The sequence below is a fragment of the Anomaloglossus baeobatrachus genome, chromosome 2, assembly GCF_048569485.1.
Source record: "Anomaloglossus baeobatrachus isolate aAnoBae1 chromosome 2, aAnoBae1.hap1, whole genome shotgun sequence".
Lineage (NCBI taxonomy): Eukaryota > Metazoa > Chordata > Amphibia > Anura > Aromobatidae > Anomaloglossus > Anomaloglossus baeobatrachus.
In genome coordinates this window covers 423,698,128-423,716,765 of record NC_134354.1, presented here as the reverse complement: position 1 = coordinate 423,716,765, position 18,638 = coordinate 423,698,128, and the positions used below count along the sequence as shown (strand labels likewise).

The 18,638-nt window shown below is 48.0% G+C and overlaps 1 protein-coding gene across 1 annotated transcript in view; it reads left to right on the top strand.

Moving 5' to 3' along the window:
• The window catches only part of FUCA1 (alpha-L-fucosidase 1), a 76,243-nt gene that overhangs the window by 38,545 nt on the left and 19,060 nt on the right, over positions 1-18,638 (top strand). The window lies entirely within an intron of this gene.

Below are 18,638 nucleotides of genomic sequence, written 5' to 3'. Positions count from 1 at the left end.
AAGAGTGGCAAGAAGAAAGCCATTTCTCAAAGATATCCATAAAAAGTGTTGTTTAAAGTTTGCCTCAAGCCACCTGGGAGACACACCAAACATGTGGAAGAAGGTGCTCTGGTCAGATAAAACCAAAATCGAACTATTTTGGCACAATGCCAAACGATATGTTTGGCATAAAATTAACACCGCTCATCCCCCTGAAAACACCATCCCCACTGTCAAACATGGTGGTGGCAGCATGATGAATTGGGCCTGCTTTTCTTCAACAGGGACAGGGAAGATGGTTAAAATTGATGGGAAGATGGATGGAGCCAAATACAGGACCATTCTTGATGAAAACCTGTTGGAGTCTGCAAAAGACCTGAGACTGGGACAGAAATTTGTCTTCCAACAAGACAATTATCCCAAACACAAAGCAAAATCTACAATTGAATGGTTCAGAAATAAACGTATCCAGGTGTTAGAATAGCCAAGTCAAAGTCTAGACCTGAATCCAATCGAGAATCTGTGGAAAGAGCTGAAAACTGCTGTTCACAAACACTCTCCATCCAACCTCACTCAGCTCGAGCTGTTTACAAAGGAAGAATAGGCAAGAATTTCAGTCTCTCGATGTGCAAAACTGATAGAGACATACCCCAAGTGACTTGTGCTGTAATCGCAGCAAAAGGTGGCGCTACAAAGTATTAACTTAAAGGGGCTGAATAATATTGCACGCCCCAATTTTCAGTTATTTATTTTTTTAAAAAAAAGTTTAAAATAAGCAATAAATTTCGTTCAACTTCACAATTGTGTCCTACTTGTTGTTGCTTATTCACCGTAACATTAACATTATCTTTGTTTAAAGCCTGAAATGTGGGGAAAGGTTGAAAAATTCAAGGGGGCTGAATACTTTCACAAGGCACTGTAGCTTCCTCATGTCCAAATGTTCATGTATAATGACTCAAACACATTCATGGGAAATCCCCATGATGTCTGCTATTGCTTTAGCTGAAATTCATCGATTCTCCACTATGAGGTTGTGCACAGCATTGATGATCTCCGGAACAACAACCACTCTCGGTCGTCCAGGACATTCCTCATCATTGGTGCTGAAGTGGCCCTTTTTAAATTTGGCAACCCAGTTCTTAACTGTGGAATATGAAGGGCATTGATCCCCCAATGTCTGCGACATATCACCATGAAAATCCTTCTCAGACTTTCCTTGCAGAAACAAGAATTTCTTTGTCGCTCCATTGGGAGACCCAGACAATTGGGTGTATAGCTTCTGCCTCCGGAGGCCACACAAAGCATTACACTTAAAAGTGTAAACCCCTCCCCTCTGCCTATACACCCCCCCCGTGCATCACGGGCTCCTCAGTTTTATTGCTTTGTGTGAAGGAGGCACACATGCACGCAAGCTCCACATTTTAGTCAGCAGCAGCTGCTGACTATATCGGATGGAAGAAAAGTGGGCCCATACAGGGCCCCCAGCATGCTCCCTTCTCACCCCACTCTGGTCGGCGGTGCTGTTAAGGTTGAGGTACCCATTGCGGGTACATAGGCAGGAGCCACATGCTGTTTTCCTTCCCCATCCCTTAGGGGCTCTGGGTGAAGTGGGATCCTAACCGGTCACCAGGCACTGGGACCGTGCTCCCTCCGCAGCCCCTGGGGGAATCTGCTGGACAGGAGACCGGGTATCATCAGGGACAAGGCCCTGCTACTCTGAGGTACTCTGTGTCCCCTTGGGGACGGCGCATAGAGCGCCTGTGTAATGGACACTGCAGCAGCTGCTGGGTGTGTTTGTGCGCCGGGACTACCGCGCTGACCGCGCTTGTTTGCCGGCCGCGCTTATAACTTTAGTCCCCGGCTTTTGCGGCCTAGTACCGCATATTCCCGCCCCCCGGGCCTGCCAGTCAGGGGTAAGGGCGGGACGCTGCACTGGACGTCAGCGCTGAGGGCTGGAGCATACTTTGTATCCTCCTCCCCCCTCACTGAGCACCGTGGGGCACCAGATTCCCGCACTTTTACGGGCACGCCCACGGCTCCCTCCTCCCCTCAGAACGCCGGCAGCCATTGCTATCAGCACTTCAGACGCTGGAGAACTTCAGAGGGGAGACAGCTCCGAGCTCCACAGCTCTGGGAGGCCCAGGCAGGGAATCTGGTGGTCACACAACCGCTGAGAGCGGTCGGTAAGCAGCACCTGTTACTAGGTGCTGGCCCCCCTGGGTGCCGAAGTGTATATTTATATGCTGATATTGTATACATTTACTCTGTACGGCCGCACTATTAGCCTTTGGCTATATACCCTCACTGATTGCTCTAAGAGGAGACAACAGCATGTCGTCCGCAAAAAGCAAGGGTGCCAAGGCACAGGTTTACTTTGCAACCTGTACCTCATGTGCGGCAATGCTACCTGCAGGTTCCACCTACCCTCATTGTGTGCAATGCTCGGCCCCTGTGACACTCACTCAGCCGGAGTCTCAGCCACTGGTGGGACCCCCGGCCCAGGTGGAACCACCGGCCACCACTGTCCAGGTGACAGGGACAGAGTTTGCAGTATTCGCTGACAAACTTTCTGAGTCTATGGATAGATGGTCTGCTAAGATACTAGAAGCTTTGCAGTCCAGACCTGTAACACAGGCCCCGGGCACTGTTGATTCATTGCCCCCAGGCCCACCTCGGTCGGAGCAGCAAAGTGCTCCTGGGTCGACTCATAGGTCCCACGGGGAGGACTCCGACACGGACCGCAGTCCCAGACCGACTAAGCGGGCTCGCTGGGAGCTTCCCTCGACTTCATCTCACTGTTCAGGGTCTCAGCATGAGGACTCTCTGGAGGATGAAGCGGAGGTGGCAGATCAGGGCTCTGATCCTGACGCCGCGCTCAACCTTGATACGCCTGAAGGGGACGCCATAGTAAACGACCTTATAGCGTCCATCAATCAGGTGTTAGAACTTTCTCCTCCAGCCCTTCCGAGTGAGGAGTCAGCTTCTAAGGAGAAATTTCATTTTAGGTTTCCCAAACGTACACGGAGTGCGTTTCTTGATCACTCCGACTTCAAAGATGCAGTCCAGAAACGCAGAGCTTTTCCGGATAAGCGTTTTACTAAGCGCCTTAATGACACACGTTATCCCTTCCCCCCTGACGTAGTCAAGAGTTGGGCTCAGTGTCCCAAGGTGGATCCTCCGGTCTCTAGACTGGCGGCCAGATCCATAGTTGCAGTGGCAGATGGTGCATCACTCAAGGATGCCACTGACAGGCAGATAGAGCTCCTGATGAAATCCATCTATGAGGCTATCGGCGCGTCCTTTGCTCCGGCATTTGCAGCCGTATGGGCACTCCAAGCTATCTCAGCTTGTCAGTCTGAGATTAATGCAGTCACACGGGCCGCTACTCCGCAGGTGGTGTCATTGACTTCTCAGGCGTCGGCGTTTGCGTCCTACGCCATGAATGCTGTACTGGACTCTGCGAGCCGTACGGCGGTAGCATCCGCCAATTCAGTGGCAGTCCGCAGGGCCATGTGGCTACGTGAATGGAAGGCAGACACTGCTTCCAAAAAGTTTTTAACCGGTTTGCCGTTTTCTGGCGACCGCCTGTTTGGCGAGCAATTGGATGAAATCATTAAACAATCCAAGGGTAAGGACTCGTCCTTACCCCAGTCCAAACCTAACAGACCTCAACAACGGAAGGTACAATCGAGGTTTCGGTCCTTTCGGCCCTCAGGCAGGTCTCAATTCTCCTCGTCCAACAGGCCTCAAAAGGGTCAGAGGAACTCTGATTCGTGGCGGTCTAAGGCACGTCCTAAAAAGACCGCCGGAGGAACCGCTCCCAAAGCGGCCTCCTCATGACTTGCGGACTCCCCAAACCGCATCCTCGGTCGGTGGCAGGCTCTCCCGCTTTTGCGACGCCTGGTTCCCACATGTCCAAGACCGATGGGTGAGAGACATTCTGTCTCACGGTTACAGGATAGAGTTCAGTTCTCGTCCTCCGATTCGTTTCTTCAGAACATCTCCGCCCCCCGAGCGAGCCGATGCTCTTCTTCAGGCGGTAAACACTCTGAAGGCAGAAGGAGTGGTTATCCCTGTTCCCCCTCTGCAATGGGGTCACGGTTTTTACTCCAACTTGTTTGTGGTACCAAAAAAGGACGGATCTTTCCGTCCCGTTCTGGACCTCAAACTGCTCAACAGACACGTGAAAACCAGGCGGTTCCGGATGGAATCTCTCCGCTCCGTCATCGCCTCGATGTCCCAAGGAGACTTCCTGGCCTCAATCGACATCAGGGATGCTTATCTCCACGTGCCGATTGCACCAGAGCATCAGCGCTTCCTGCGTTTCGCCATCGGGGACGAACACCTTCAGTTCGTGGCACTGCCTTTCGGCCTGGCAACAGCCCCACGGGTCTTCACCAAGGTCATGGCAACAGTGGTAGCAGTCCTACACTCTCAGGGACACTCAATGATCCCTTACTTGGACGATCTCCTTGTCAAGGCCCCCTCTCGGGTGGCATGCCAACACAGCCTGAACATTGCTCTGGAGACACTCCAGAGGTTCGGGTGGATCATCAATTTCCCAAAGTCAAAACTGACACCGACACAATCGCTGACATATCTCGGGATGGAGTTTCATACTCTCCCAGCGATAGTGAAACTTCCGCTGGACAAACAGCGATCACTACAGACAGGGGTGCAATCTCTCCTCCGAGCCCAGTCGCACCCCTTGAGACGCCTCATGCACTTCCTAGGGAAGATGGTGGCAGCAATGGAGGCAGTTCCATTTGCGCAGTTTCATCTGCGTCCACTTCAATGGGACATTCTCCGCAAATGGGACAGGAAATCGACGTCCCTCGACAGGAACGTCTCCCTTTCTCGGGCAGCCAGGGCCTCCCTTCAGTGGTGGCTTCGTCCCACTTCCTTGTCGAAGGGGAAATCGTTTCTGCCCCCATCCTGGGCTGTGGTCACGACGGACGCGAGTCTGTCAGGGTGGGGAGCGGTCTTCCTCCACCACAGGGCTCAGGGGACCTGGACTCCGACAGAGTCCTCCCTTCAGATCAATGTTCTGGAGATAAGGGCAGTGTATCTAGCCCTAAAGGCGTTCCATCCGTGGCTGGAGGGCAGGCAGATCCGAATTCAGTCGGACAACGCCACGGCGGTGGCATACATCAACCACCAAGGCGGCACACACAGTCGCCAAGCCTTCCAGGAAGTTCGGCGGATTCTGCTGTGGGTGGAAACCACAGCATCCACCATCTCCGCAGTTCACATCCCGGGCGTAGAAAACTGGGAAGCAGACTTTCTCAGTCGCCAGGGCATGGACGCAGGGGAATGGTCTCTTCACCCGGACGTGTTTCAAGAGATTTGTTGCCGCTGGGGGAAGCCGGATGTCGACCTAATGGCGTCCCGGCACAACAACAAAGTCCCGGCATTCATGGCATGGTCTCAAGATCACAGAGCGCTGGCGGCAGATGCATTAGTTCAGGATTGGTCGCAGTTTCGACTGCCTTATGTATTTCCTCCTCTAGCACTGCTGCCCAGAGTGTTACGCAAGATCAGGTCCGACTGCCGCCGCGCCATCCTCATCGCCCCAGACTGGCCGAGGAGGTCGTGGTACCCGGATCTGTGGCATCTCACGGTGGGTCAACCGTGGGCACTACCAGACCGACCAGACTTACTGTCTCAAGGGCCATTTTTCCATCTGAATTCTGCGGCCCTCAACCTGACTGTGTGGCCATTGAGTCCTGGATCCTAGCGTCTTCAGGGTTATCTCAAGAGGTCATTGCCACTATGAGACAGGCCAGGAAACCAACGTCAGCCAAGATCTACCACAGGACGTGGAGGATCTTCTTATCCTGGTGCTCTGATCAGGGTTTTATTCCCTGGCCATTTGCCTTGCCCACTTTTCTGTCCTTCCTTCAATCCGGAATGGAAAAGGGGTTGTCTCTCGGCTCTCTTAAGGGACAAGTCTCGGCGCTCTCTGTGTTTTTTCAAAAGCGTCTAGCAAGGCTTCCGCAGGTACGCACGTTCCTGCAGGGGGTTTGCCACATAGTCCCCCCTTACAAGCGCCCGCTAGAACCCTGGGATCTGAACAGGGTGCTAATGGCTCTTCAGAAACCACCTTTCGAGCCAATGAGAGATATTTCTCTTTCTCGCCTCTCGCAGAAGGTGGTCTTCCTAGTGGCAGTCACATCTCTTCGCAGAGTGTCTGAGCTAGCTGCACTGTCATGCAAAGCCCCCTTCCTGGTGTTTCACCAGGACAAGGTGGTTCTGCGTCCGGTTCCGGAATTTCTCCCTAAGGTGGTATCCCCTTTTCATCTCAATCAGGATATCTCCTTACCTTCTTTTTGTCCTCATCCAGTTCACCAATGTGAAAAGGATTTGCACTTGTTAGATCTTGTGAGAGCACTCCGGCTCTACATTTCTCGTACGGCGCCCCTGCGCCGCTCGGACGCGCTCTTTGTCCTTGTCGCTGGCCAGCGTAAAGGGTCGCAGGCTTCCAAGTCAACCTTGGCTCGGTGGATCAAGGAACCAATTCTTGAAGCCTACCGTTCTTCTGGGCTTCCGGTTCCTTCAGGACTGAAAGCCCATTCTACCAGAGCCGTGGGTGCGTCCTGGGCATTGCGGCACCAGGCTACGGCTCAGCAGGTGTGTCAGGCGGCTACCTGGTCGAGTCTGCACACTTTCACGAAACACTATCAGGTGCATACCTATGCTTCGGCAGATGCCAGCCTAGGTAGGCGAGTCCTTCAGGCGGCGGTTGCCCACCTGTAGGAAGGGGCCGTCTTTCGGCTCTATTACCGGGGTATTCTTTTACCCACCCAGGGACTGCTTTTGGACGTCCCAATTGTCTGGGTCTCCCAATGGAGCGACAAAGAAGGGAATTTTGTTTACTTACCGTAAATTCCTTTTCTTCTAGCTCCAATTGGGAGACCCAGCACCCGCCCCTGTTCCCTTAGGGCTGTTGTTCTTTTGTGTACACATGTTGTTCATGTTGAATTGTTCTTTGGTTCATGGTTTAAGTTCTCCGAACATCCTTCGGATTGAATTTACCTTAGACCAATTTATAAGTTTCCTCCTTCCTGCTTTTGCACCAAAACTGAGGAGCCCGTGATGCACGGGGGGGGTGTATAGGCAGAGGGGAGGGGTTTACACTTTTAAGTGTAATGCTTTGTGTGGCCTCCGGAGGCAGAAGCTATACACCCAATTGTCTGGGTCTCCCAATTGGAGCTAGAAGAAAAGGAATTTACGGTAAGTAAACAAAATTCCCTTCTTTATCACTCCTCTGCTCTGTTGCTGTGAATATTGCATTAGACTCCGCCATTTTGTTTTCCCGTGTGCGTAGAACACTGTTGCCATAAGCAACAAACATAAAAATTTTGAAAACATATATTAGACACATAAGGCTGCCACGTAATGTAACATTCGCTACCATAGAAATAAAAAAATCACAAAGCCAAAGACTTATCAGCAGCCCGTTGTATGTGGGTGTGTGTATATACGGTGTATATAATATGTATGTATATATGTGTGTGTGTGATATATATATATATATATATATATATATATATATATATATATATATATATATAATTATATAATGAGGTGCTGAGACAGGCTTGTCTTTTGCGGGATGATTTGTACTTTGGATGATATCTTTCATTGTGCAAGTGTGGTGTAATTGCAAGAGAAAAGTGCAATTCCGTGATTTTGTTTTTTAGATTTTTTTTTTTTTTTACGTACCATGTTCACTATATGGTAAACTGACCTGGTAATATGATTCCCTAGGTCAGTACGAGTTTGTAGATACCAAGCATGTATAGTGGTTGTTTTTTTGTTCCTTTTTAATTTTAAGTTTTGAAAGAAAAATTTTTTAAATTTTTGTCCTTTTTTTTTTTTTTTTTTTTTTAAAAAAAAATTAAAAAAATTCTTCATTTTCTGAGTGTTCTCATTTTTTGGTTTCTGGGGCTTACTGATGGCTTATTTTTTTGCATTCTGAGCTGACGTTTTTAATTATACCATTTTTGGGTAGATGCGATGTTTTGAGTTTTGATCGCCTCTTATTGCAGTCATTTTATTGCAATGTTGCAGAGATCAAATAAAAAGCAATTCTGGAGTTTTGATTTATTTTTATTTTTTGTTATGCCTTTTACCAATTAGATTAATTTATTTAATATTTTGATAGATCTGACATTTTTGTACACGGCGATACCAAATATGTGCATTGAACTTTTTTCACTTTTTATTGTCTTTACTATTCCCCTTAGGGGACTTGAAGCTCATATACTCCGATCACTTCTGCACCTGCTCCTGTACAGCAGAAATGCTGAACGGCCAGAGTTTACAGGAACTACATCATGACAGTGACAGGAGCAATCAGCTGTGACCCCCAACTGTCATGACAACCCATCGGCACCTCGTGATCACATCACGGGGCCGCTGATGAGTGCTGGGAATGATCAGAGATTGACAGCGGGATTTAAATGGTTAACAGGCGCAGGTGGATCCTGTTAGCTGCATCAGCCAACATATGTGCGACGAGACATTGAAGGGACAGAGACGACCTTGGACTAACCAGTACGTTCAAGGTCGTGAAGGGGTAAAATGGAATCTGTCATCAAGTCTTTGCTACCTCACCATAATGTATGAAGAGAGACCTTGATTTCAATGATATATCACTTTGTTTACTAGGTGCAGCAGTTGTGACACAATCAAATTTTTAGATGTAGCAGAGCTCAGAAAGCTAACCCCGCTGACACCACAGCTCTATATGTACATTGTATTTTTAAAGTGAGCTGCTTATAAGGTGCGTGGTCGTACCAGGGCTCACTTGAGAAGTTCAGGTAGTGATAATCACCTGGTCATGAAACCTTTATTGTAAGTAAACAGCACATGGCCTAATAAAGGACACGTTGCTAAATCCAGTGGTTTTAAGGCCTCCTTCGCACGTCCGTCCAAAACACTAATGTTTTGCACAAGTCGTGATGAAGGTGCGTAAGTGTATGCGTGATCCATGTGCTGTTCCTGTGTCATCCGGGTAGCACACAGCATGAGATGGTATACTTATCTGTCCCCGACGCTATTGTCGCCAACGCTGCTGTTATTTACGGGTCCGCGGTGAGTGCAGAGAATATGCAATGAGCTTAATGATTGGGCCCGGAAGTAACAGCAGAGACCTCAGCGCCGGAGACAGGTAAGTATAAAAATTCTTTATTTTATGTGACTTGTGTTTTTGGGTTTTTTTTTCCAGTACATGTCACACAGATCACATCAGTGTGCGGTTCGCGTGACATCCGTGCTGCAGAAAAACAAACATGTTGCCATGTGGGGCACACGGGCACGCATGCGCTCTACACAGACACACGGTCCATGTCAAAACAAAGACGTGTGCAAACCCATTGATTTTAATGGGTCTACGTGTGTGAGTGTCTTCGGTAAGTGTGAAAACGAACATCACGTACCGGAGATACGGGTGTTTGAAGGAGGCCTAAAGGGAATCTGTCATCAGAGTTTTGCCACCTAATCTGAGAGCAGCATAATGTAGGGGCAGAGATCCTGATTCCAGTGATGTCACTTACTGGGCTGCTTAGTGTAGTTTTAATAAAATCCCTGATTAATCAGCAGTAGATTATCATTACTGGACTACTTGGCCTGCTTCCAGGTAGTCCAGCATATTTATGAGCTCTGTATAACTGCTAGATCTGCAGCAGAGAAAACATTGATTTTATTAAAATGAAAGCAAGAAGCTAAGTAAGTGACACATCGCTGGAATCAGGGTCTCTGTCTCTACATTATGCTGCTCTCAGATGGGGGAGAAAAAACCTGGTGACAGATTACTTTTAACCCCTTCACCCCCGGCCACTAAAACACCCTAATGACCGGGCCATTTTTTGCAATTCTGACCAGTGTCACTTTGACAGGTTATAACTCTGGAACGCTTCAACGGATCCTGGCGATTCTGAGATTGTTTTTTCGTGACGTATTGTACTTCATGTCAGTGGTAAATTTAAGCTGATATGTTTTGCGTTTATTTGTGAAAATTTAGGAAATTTGGCGAAAATTTCGCAAATTTCAAACTTTGAAAATTTATGCCCATAAATCTGAGAGATATGTCACACAAAATAGTTACTAAATAACATTTCCCACTTGTCTACTTTACATCAGCGCAATTTTCGAAACAAATTTTTTTTCCGTTAGGAAGTTAGAAGGGGTCAAAGGTCATCAGCAAATTCTCATTTTTCCAACAAAATGTACAAAATAATTTTTTTAGGGACCACATTACATTTGAGGTGACTTTGAGAGGCCTAGGTGACAGAAAATACCCAAAAGTGACCCCATTCTAAAAACTACACCCCTCACACTGCTCAAAACCACATCCAATAAGTTTATTAACCCTTTAGGTGCTTCACAGGAACCAAAGCAATGTGGAAGGAAAAAATGAAAATTTTACTTTTTAACACAAAAATGTTACTTTAGCCATAAAATTTTCATTTTTACAAGGGAGAAAAGAGAAAGTACACAATACAATTTATTGTGCATGTTCTCCTGAGTACGCAGATACCTCATATGTGGTGGAAATCAAATGTTTGGACACACAGCAGTGCTCGGAAGGCAAGGAGCGCCATTTGAATTTTTGAGTGCAAAATTAGCTGCACCTGTTAGCGGACGCCATGTCGGGTTTGAAGACCCCCTGAGGTGCCTAAACAATGGAGCTCCCCCACAAGTGACCCCATTTTGGAAACTAGAGCCCTCAAATAATTGTTCTAGATGTTTGGTGAGCACTTTGAACCCCTGGGGGCTTCACAAAAGTTTATAGCGTTGAGCCGTGAAAAGAAAATAAATTTTTTTTACCACAAAACGGTTGCTTCAACTAGGTAGCTTTTTTTTTCACAAGGGTAACAGGAAAAAATGCAGCATAAAATGTATTGTGCATTTTCTCCTGAGTACGCAGATACCTCATATGTGGTGGAAATCAAATGTTTGGACACACAGCAGTGCTCGGAAGGCAAGGAGCGCCATTTGAATTTTTGAGTGCAAAATTAGCTGCACCTGTTAGCGGACGCCATGTCGGGTTTGAAGACCCCCTGAGGTGCCTAAACAATGGAGCTCCCCCACAAGTGACCCCATTTTGGAAACTAGAGCCCTCAAATAATTGTTCTAGATGTTTGGTGAGCACTTTGAACACCTGGGGGCTTCACAGAAGTTTATAGCGTTGAGCCGTGAAAAGGAAAACATTTTTTTTACCACAAAACGGTTGCTTCAACTAGGTAGCTTTTTTTTTCACAAGGCTATCAGGAAAAAATGCACCATAAAATGTATTGTGCATTTTCTCCTGAGTACGCAGATACCTCATATGTGGTGGAAAGTAATTGTTTGGGCGCATGGCGGGGCTCAGAAGAGAAGGAGCGCCATTTGACAGCAAAATTGGTTGGAATCATTAGCGGACGCCATGTCACGTTTGGAGACCCCCTATGGTGCCTAAACAGTGGAGCTCCCCCACAAGTGACCCCATTTTGGAAACTAGAGCCCTCAAATAATTGTTCTAGATGTTTGGTGAGCACTTTGAACACCTGGGGGCTTCACAGAAGTTTATAGCGTTGAGCCGTGAAAAGAAAAAAAAAATTTTTTACCACAAAACGGTTGCTTCAACTAGGTAGCTTTTTTTTTCACAAGGGTAACAGGAAAAAATGCACCATAAAACGTATTGTGCAATTTCTCCTGAGTATGCAGATATCTCATATGTGGTGGAAAGTAATTGTTTGAGCGCATGGCGGGGCTCAGAAGAGAAGGAGCGCCATTTGACTTTTCAAACGCACAGACGCAGTGCACTGATCGGCCGCTGCAGGACGCACGGTCGGATGCGATAAAAAAAAGCGTCGGGGATACGGAAAAAAGTCACGCCAAAAATTGAGCAGGGATGCCGATCCGTTATCTGCATCCCTGATCAGCGCTTGGCGGGACGCACGGACGGATGCGATACAAAAAGCGTCGTGAATACGGAAAAAAGTCACGCCAAAAATTGACCATGGATGCCGATCCGTTATGTGCATCCCTGATCAGCGCTTGGCGGGACGCACGGACGGATGCGATACAAAAAGCGTCGGGGATACGGAAAAAAAAGTCACGCCAAAAATTGAGCAGGGATGCCGATCCGTTATCTGCATCCCTGATCAGCGCTTGGCGGGACGCACGGACGGATGCGATACAAAAAGCGTCGGGGATACGGAAAAAAGTCACGCCAAAAATTGAGCAGGGATGCCGATCCGTCATCTGCATTCCTGATCAGCGCTTGGCGGGACGCACGGATGGATGCGATACAAAAAGCGTCGGGGATACGGAAAAAAAAGTCACGCCAAAAATTGAGCAGGGGATGCCGATCCGTTATCTGCATCCCTGATCAGCGCTTGGCGGGACGCACGGACGGATGCGATACAAAAAGCGTCGGGGATACGGAAAAAAGTCACGCCAAAAATTGAGCAGGGATGCCGATCCGTTATCTGCATTCCTGATCAGCGCTTGGCGGGACGCACGGATGGATGCGATACAAAAAGCGTCGGGGATACAGAAAAAAGACACGCCAAAAATTGAGCAGGGATGCCGATCCGTTATCTGCATTCCTGATCAGCGCTTGGCGGGACGCACGGATGGATGCGATACAAAAAGCGTCGGGGATACGGAAAAAAAGTCACGCCAAAAATTGAGCAGGGATGCCGATCCGTTATCTGCATCCCTGATCAGCGCTTGGCGGGACGCACGGACGGATGCGATACAAAAAGCGTCGGGGATACGGAAAAAAGTCACGCCAAAAATTGAGCAGGGATGCCGATCCGTTATCTGCATTCCTGATCAGCGCTTGGCGGGACGCACGGACGGATGAGGTGTAAAAATGGACAGGGGATACGGAAAAAAAAAAAAAAAGTTATACTCACAGTACCCAGAGGACTAGCAGGAGGATCACTGACCAGAAGAGCTGCAGAGGAACAGATGGCAGAGAGATGGACAGCTTTACAGGAGCAGCAGGCAGATCAGCAGAATGCCCAGGAAGGACCCAGCGACCCGCAGATGTGATCAGGCCGGTGAAGACAGGTAAGAGGACGTCGGGGGAGAGCAGAGGGGGAGAGGGGGTGGGTGAGAGCAGAGGGGGGGGGGGTGAGAGCAGAGGGGGGGGGGTGAGAGCAGAGGGGGAGGGGGGAGAGCAGAGGGGGAGACCGGAGAGGGAGCTGCAGAAGCAGAATAGAAATAATGGGGGAGGCAGTCAGATCGCGGGGGGAGCGGATCGGGATGTCGGGGGGGGGGGGGGTGGTTGGGGGGAGCAGATCGCGGGGGGGGCACGGTAGGGGCCTTCACGGCAGCGCGCAGGGGCACCACGGGAGCGCGCACGGGCTGCAAAGTGAGCACAGTACTCACTTTGCAGCAGCAGCGGTGACCTCAGCAGCAGCGGTGGTAGCAGATCGGGATGCCGGGGGGCAGATCGGGGCGTAGGGGGGCAGATCGGGGGGGGGCACGGGCAGGGGCCTTCACGGGAGCGCGCAGGGGCCTTCACGGGAGCGCGCAGGGAGCGAAATACTTACCATTGGAGCAGGAGCGGCGGAGACATCAGAGGCGGCGGCGGCAGCAGCAGCGGTGGCGTGGTACCAAAAGTACCAGCCACTGCACGCTGCAGACATGTTGGGGGAGGGCTCACAGGCCAGCACAGGCCTGGGGAGGGCGGCCACCGGCAGATCAGACCGCCCCACTGCACACTGATTGGAGCGATTGCGCGTCATAGCACGATCGCTCCAATCAGTGCTGCAGGGGCTGGGGGCGGCATGTTTGAGGTCCACCTATGATATGCTGCTGCAGCTGCGGCATCTCATAGCTGGATCTCACAGGATCGCACTAATTCGGGCATTATTTTTGCCGAAATTAGTGCGATCGATGTGGTTGGCGGTTCAGATTTGAACAGCCAATCACATCGATCGTCGATAGGGGGTGGCGATGCCGCCCCCCCTGGGGTCAAGCAAAGCATCATTTGAAAGCCGTTGCTATGGCCACGGCAATCAAATGAAGTTTAGGCAGTAAAATTACGTCCCTGGTCGTTAAGTCACGTTAAAATAGGACGTAATTTTACTGCCCGCGGTCGTGAAGGGGTTAAGGGAGCAACAATGCTGTTTCCTCAGACTAGGCGGTCACATGATCTCTGGGTGTCCCTCAGCTTGGCTGCTCTCAGATGGGGGAGTAAAAACCTGGTGACGGATTCCTATTAACCCTCTGTCATGCTATTGCATAGCAAAAACCTGATGATAGATTCCCTTTAATCCAGATTAAATGCTGTAAGGCAGTTTTCAGCTAAGTCGGGGTGTAACTAGGCACATTTGTAGCCTCACATCACTTTCATCCCATTATCCTGCTTTTTTTCACTTCCTTTCTAGATCTTCATACATAATCTGTTTTTCCCTCCCTTTTTGAGCCATGTTTTTGTTTCTTAAATCACAAATAAGAGTACCCTGCCAAGAACTCTGATATATGGAGCTAAGGCTGCTTGGTTACCATATTTTCTCAACCACCGCCTCCCACCCTTCCCAGTTCATATTGGTTTATAGTTGGAGTGGTGCTTGTCCTGGCTGCTGCCATGATGACAGGATAGGCTACTCGCGCCCTCCTCTAATCATCGATGATGTGCTTAGTTCCTTTGCACCAATGGTGGTCTTTTATATATTACAATACCAGCCTGATGGGATGAGTGCTGGAAGTGACGAGTGCATGTCACTTGGTCCGATATCCCAGATCCCAGATATGGCAAGGTGTGCCACTTTGCCATCTGTAAATAATGTGGCACAACTGCATTGCTCTATGTAAAATAACAGAGAGGAACATGACCTAGCATAGTGAAGATGTATCTACACAGTTGGCTATAAGAATATGAGCAGGACTCCTCTGATGAATCGAGATGATCTGGTCTAGGATCCTTCTGACATGGATGGGGTGGGCTACCCCTGGATATCCTTGATGGATTTTGGTGAGCCTGTTCCTTTATTCATCTCATCAATTTTGTTTTTGATTTTAGATTTTCTCTTTCACTTGATCTTTTTTCTGACACAAGCAGGTTAAGCATTAATGAGTACCCTGATGGTATAATGATGCTAGAGCTTCAATTGTATTATTTTTGTTTTTTTTGTTGTCTGTAGCCAGGAGAGCGATATTTTAGATATCATATTAAAGGTTCTATTTTAATCACCCCACAGCTTTCTTGCCACATAAATGTATCTTACCCTCTGCAGGTTCCCGATTCTTCTGTCTAGGTCCTCCACATACCCCAGACCATACGCCAATAGAACGCCAATATGTCTGGTCTCCTTACCAAAACCTTTCTCGGTCTGCACAAGTCCACATGTGGTCCCAATTCGCAGATTGTGATTTGCATCTAAGATATATGGAGTCACCCCTCAGCCCTATATCATAATAGAATTGAGGCGTTCGATTTACTTTAATGAAGTTATAACAGATGTTACAGTTTATCCTTTTCACTCAGTGACGGGCAGGGAACACTCCAAAATTTCTCTATTATCCTTCAATGGACCCTAAATCCCCTTCCCTTTTTTTTTTTTTTTTTACTTCATACTGGATAGTTTGATTAGCACTACATGTAACTGTGACCATTATTGCAGGGATTAAACCCTAGCTGAATTGACCATGCTGGAAATGTAGTGCATCATACTATTCTGGGGCAATCTGCACCTAACCTCTAGTGACCCCACCTGATAAAACTGACTCCGCTATAAAAACTTAGACGTCAGTGCAGTATTTCAAATTCCTCCCATAGCTGAGAGAAGGACTAAATTACGCCGCCGGTCAGGCTATGTGACATTCTCCTTACTTCTATCTTTTTTTCACTAATCAAAGCACTCAAAAGTGGGGTAGTTTAGGAAGCCATAAAGTATCCCAAAGGGTAATATACCTTGTGGAATTGTAGTAGCCATTAGATCTAATGTATTTTTTGGACTTTAAGATGCACCGCACCATACCATGCACATAGGTTTTAGAGGAGGAAAATAGGTGAAAGAAATTTGAAGCAAAAAATATGGGGGTAATGTCCCCCAACTCTGTTCTAATGTCCCCCATCCTGAGCCCCTTCTTCGGTATACATATCTCTGATCCTGGGCCCCTTCCTACACTACTCACAAAAAGGTAGGGATATTTGGCTTTCGGGCAAAACTTGTGTAAAACATAAAAAGTTTACGCTACAGTAATATTTTATCATGACAGTAGGGCATTTAAGCATGCAATGGTGATCTTCTCATCTCAAACAATTTATTGAAACAAAAGCCAACAGAAGGCGTTGGTACATTCCACCAAAAAGTCACTCTCAATAATATGCTGAGGCATAGCATCCTGCTCTTTTTCAAGGGCATCTCAAGTCATTGAGGTTCTCGGGTACAGAGTTACGAGCCTCTACTCAGCGACTCAGCTGATGCAATAGGTTTTCTAATGGATTCAGGTGTGGAGAAAGTGCATTTAACTCCATTTGAGCTACCATCGTCTCCAGCAGCCGTTCCTATAGGATGCGACCTTGATAAGATGGAACCTTGTCGTCCATGAAGATGAAATTAGGCCGTTTTGTTCAAGTAGGAGCATAATGACTGGATTAATTATGTTATTCCAGTAGTAGGGGCTTGTCACTGTACCATTCGCAAAGTTTAGGGCAGTTCTGTATTGACTAGACACACTTGTCCACACTGTAACACCACCACCAAAGGGTTGTCTGATGACAGCAGTGTCTGATGCATAGTGTTCTTGATGTTTCTAACATTGTTCGCGGCCATCATTTCTGCTCCACCTAAATCGACTTTCATGAGTGAACATCACTGAGGCCCATTGGTTCCTCGTCCAGCAAGACAATGGCGCCTGTGCCTGGTGGTGTGGACATATAGCACTCAGACTACACTGATGTAAAAGGTTTCAGTTGGTCTGATGTGACATTTGCGTGCCTCTCACCTCCCTTTAAACGTGCTTGGAGTTGGGGCATATATCATCCGGTTCTTAATGGCATTATTTACAATGAAGCTGTCATCAGTGTGAAATGTGGCTAATTGGATGTCCATTTCTTTGTCTTTGGCCTCATGCACACGTCAGTATTTTTGCATCAATGTTTGTATCCCAAAGCCAGAAGTGGAACTTAAAGAGTAAAACTGTAATTGAGAGATTGACACCTGTTCTGTGTTTTTCAAGACACTACTGATTTTGGCATACAAATACTGATGTGTGAATGAGACCTTTCTGTGACTCTTCCAATCTCTATCTCTGTTGCAACCTGCTGATGACACTCTGTGATACTCTAAACTCAATTTCCACTTTTGTCTGAGAATATCCTCCTTGAAGCCTCACAATGACGAGGTACTGTTGATCAATTGTTAATTGTTGTCTTGATAATGTCAAAATGTGGGCAACATGATGAGGAGAACTGTTTAAATACCAATTCTAATTGAATCCCCAGATTTATTGAGCGATTCATGGATCCAATAACTGTTGTGAATTTTGCCAGTAAGGTCCTTGTTAGAGAACAGCAAGTTGTTCAAAAAGTCCTGCAACATTGAACAGTTCAACATGTTAAGGCCACGTCACACTAAGCAACATCGCTAGCAACATCACTGCTAAGGAACGACTTTTGTGACGCAACAGCGATGTTGCTGTGTGTGACATCCAGCAACAACCTGGCCCCTGCTGTGAGGTCGCTGGTTGTTGCTGAATGTCCTGGACCATTTTTTTAGTTGTTGCTCTCCCGCTGTGAAGCACAGATCGCTGTGTGTGACAGCGAGAGAGCAACAACTGAATGTGCAGGCAGCAGGGAGCCGGCTTCTGCGGACGCTGGTAACCACGGTAAACATCGGGTAACCAAGAAGCCCTTACCTTGGTTACCCGATATTTACCTTCGTTACCGGCGTCTGCCGCTCTCACACTGCCAGTGCCGTCCGCAGAAGCGGTAACCCGATGTGTACTGTGGCTAGGTGTGCAGGGAGCCAGCGCTAAGCGGTGTGCGCTGGTAACCAAGGTAAATATCAGGTTGGTTACCCGATATTTACCTTAGTTACCAAGCGCAGCATGCATCCACGCGTCGCTGCAGGCTGGGGGCTGGTCACTGGTTGCTGGTGAGATCTGCCTGTGTGACAGCTCACCAGCAACCCGTGTAGCGACGCTCCAGCGATCCCTGCCAGGTCAGGTTGCTGGTGGGATCGCTGGAGCGTCGCTTAGTGTGACATCTCACCAGCGACCTCCTAGCAACTTACCAGCGATCCCTATCAGGTTGTATCGTTGTTGGGATCGCTGGTAAGTTGTTTAGTGTGACTGGGCCTTTAGAGTGCATTTTAGATTCATCCTGTAATATCAGCTGAAAGCCAAATATCCCTAACTTTTTATGTGTACATGTTCTCCACCACTATCATGGGTCCATGCTGGTATATATGCTTCTTTTTAATGCTGCTTTTTTGTAACACAAAAAATAAACAATTTTTTTACTCAGCTTCCCTCTGCTCCCCTGGCTCGCGGCATTCTCTTGTGATACCAGCAACTGATTTTGGTGTGTAAGCGATAGGCAGCGCACAACGTCACTGCCATGCATCCCCAGTTACACGCCAGCTTCTGCTGCCAGGTAATCCAAAGTGAATAATCACTGCACCCCATGCCCATAATCAGTTATAGTA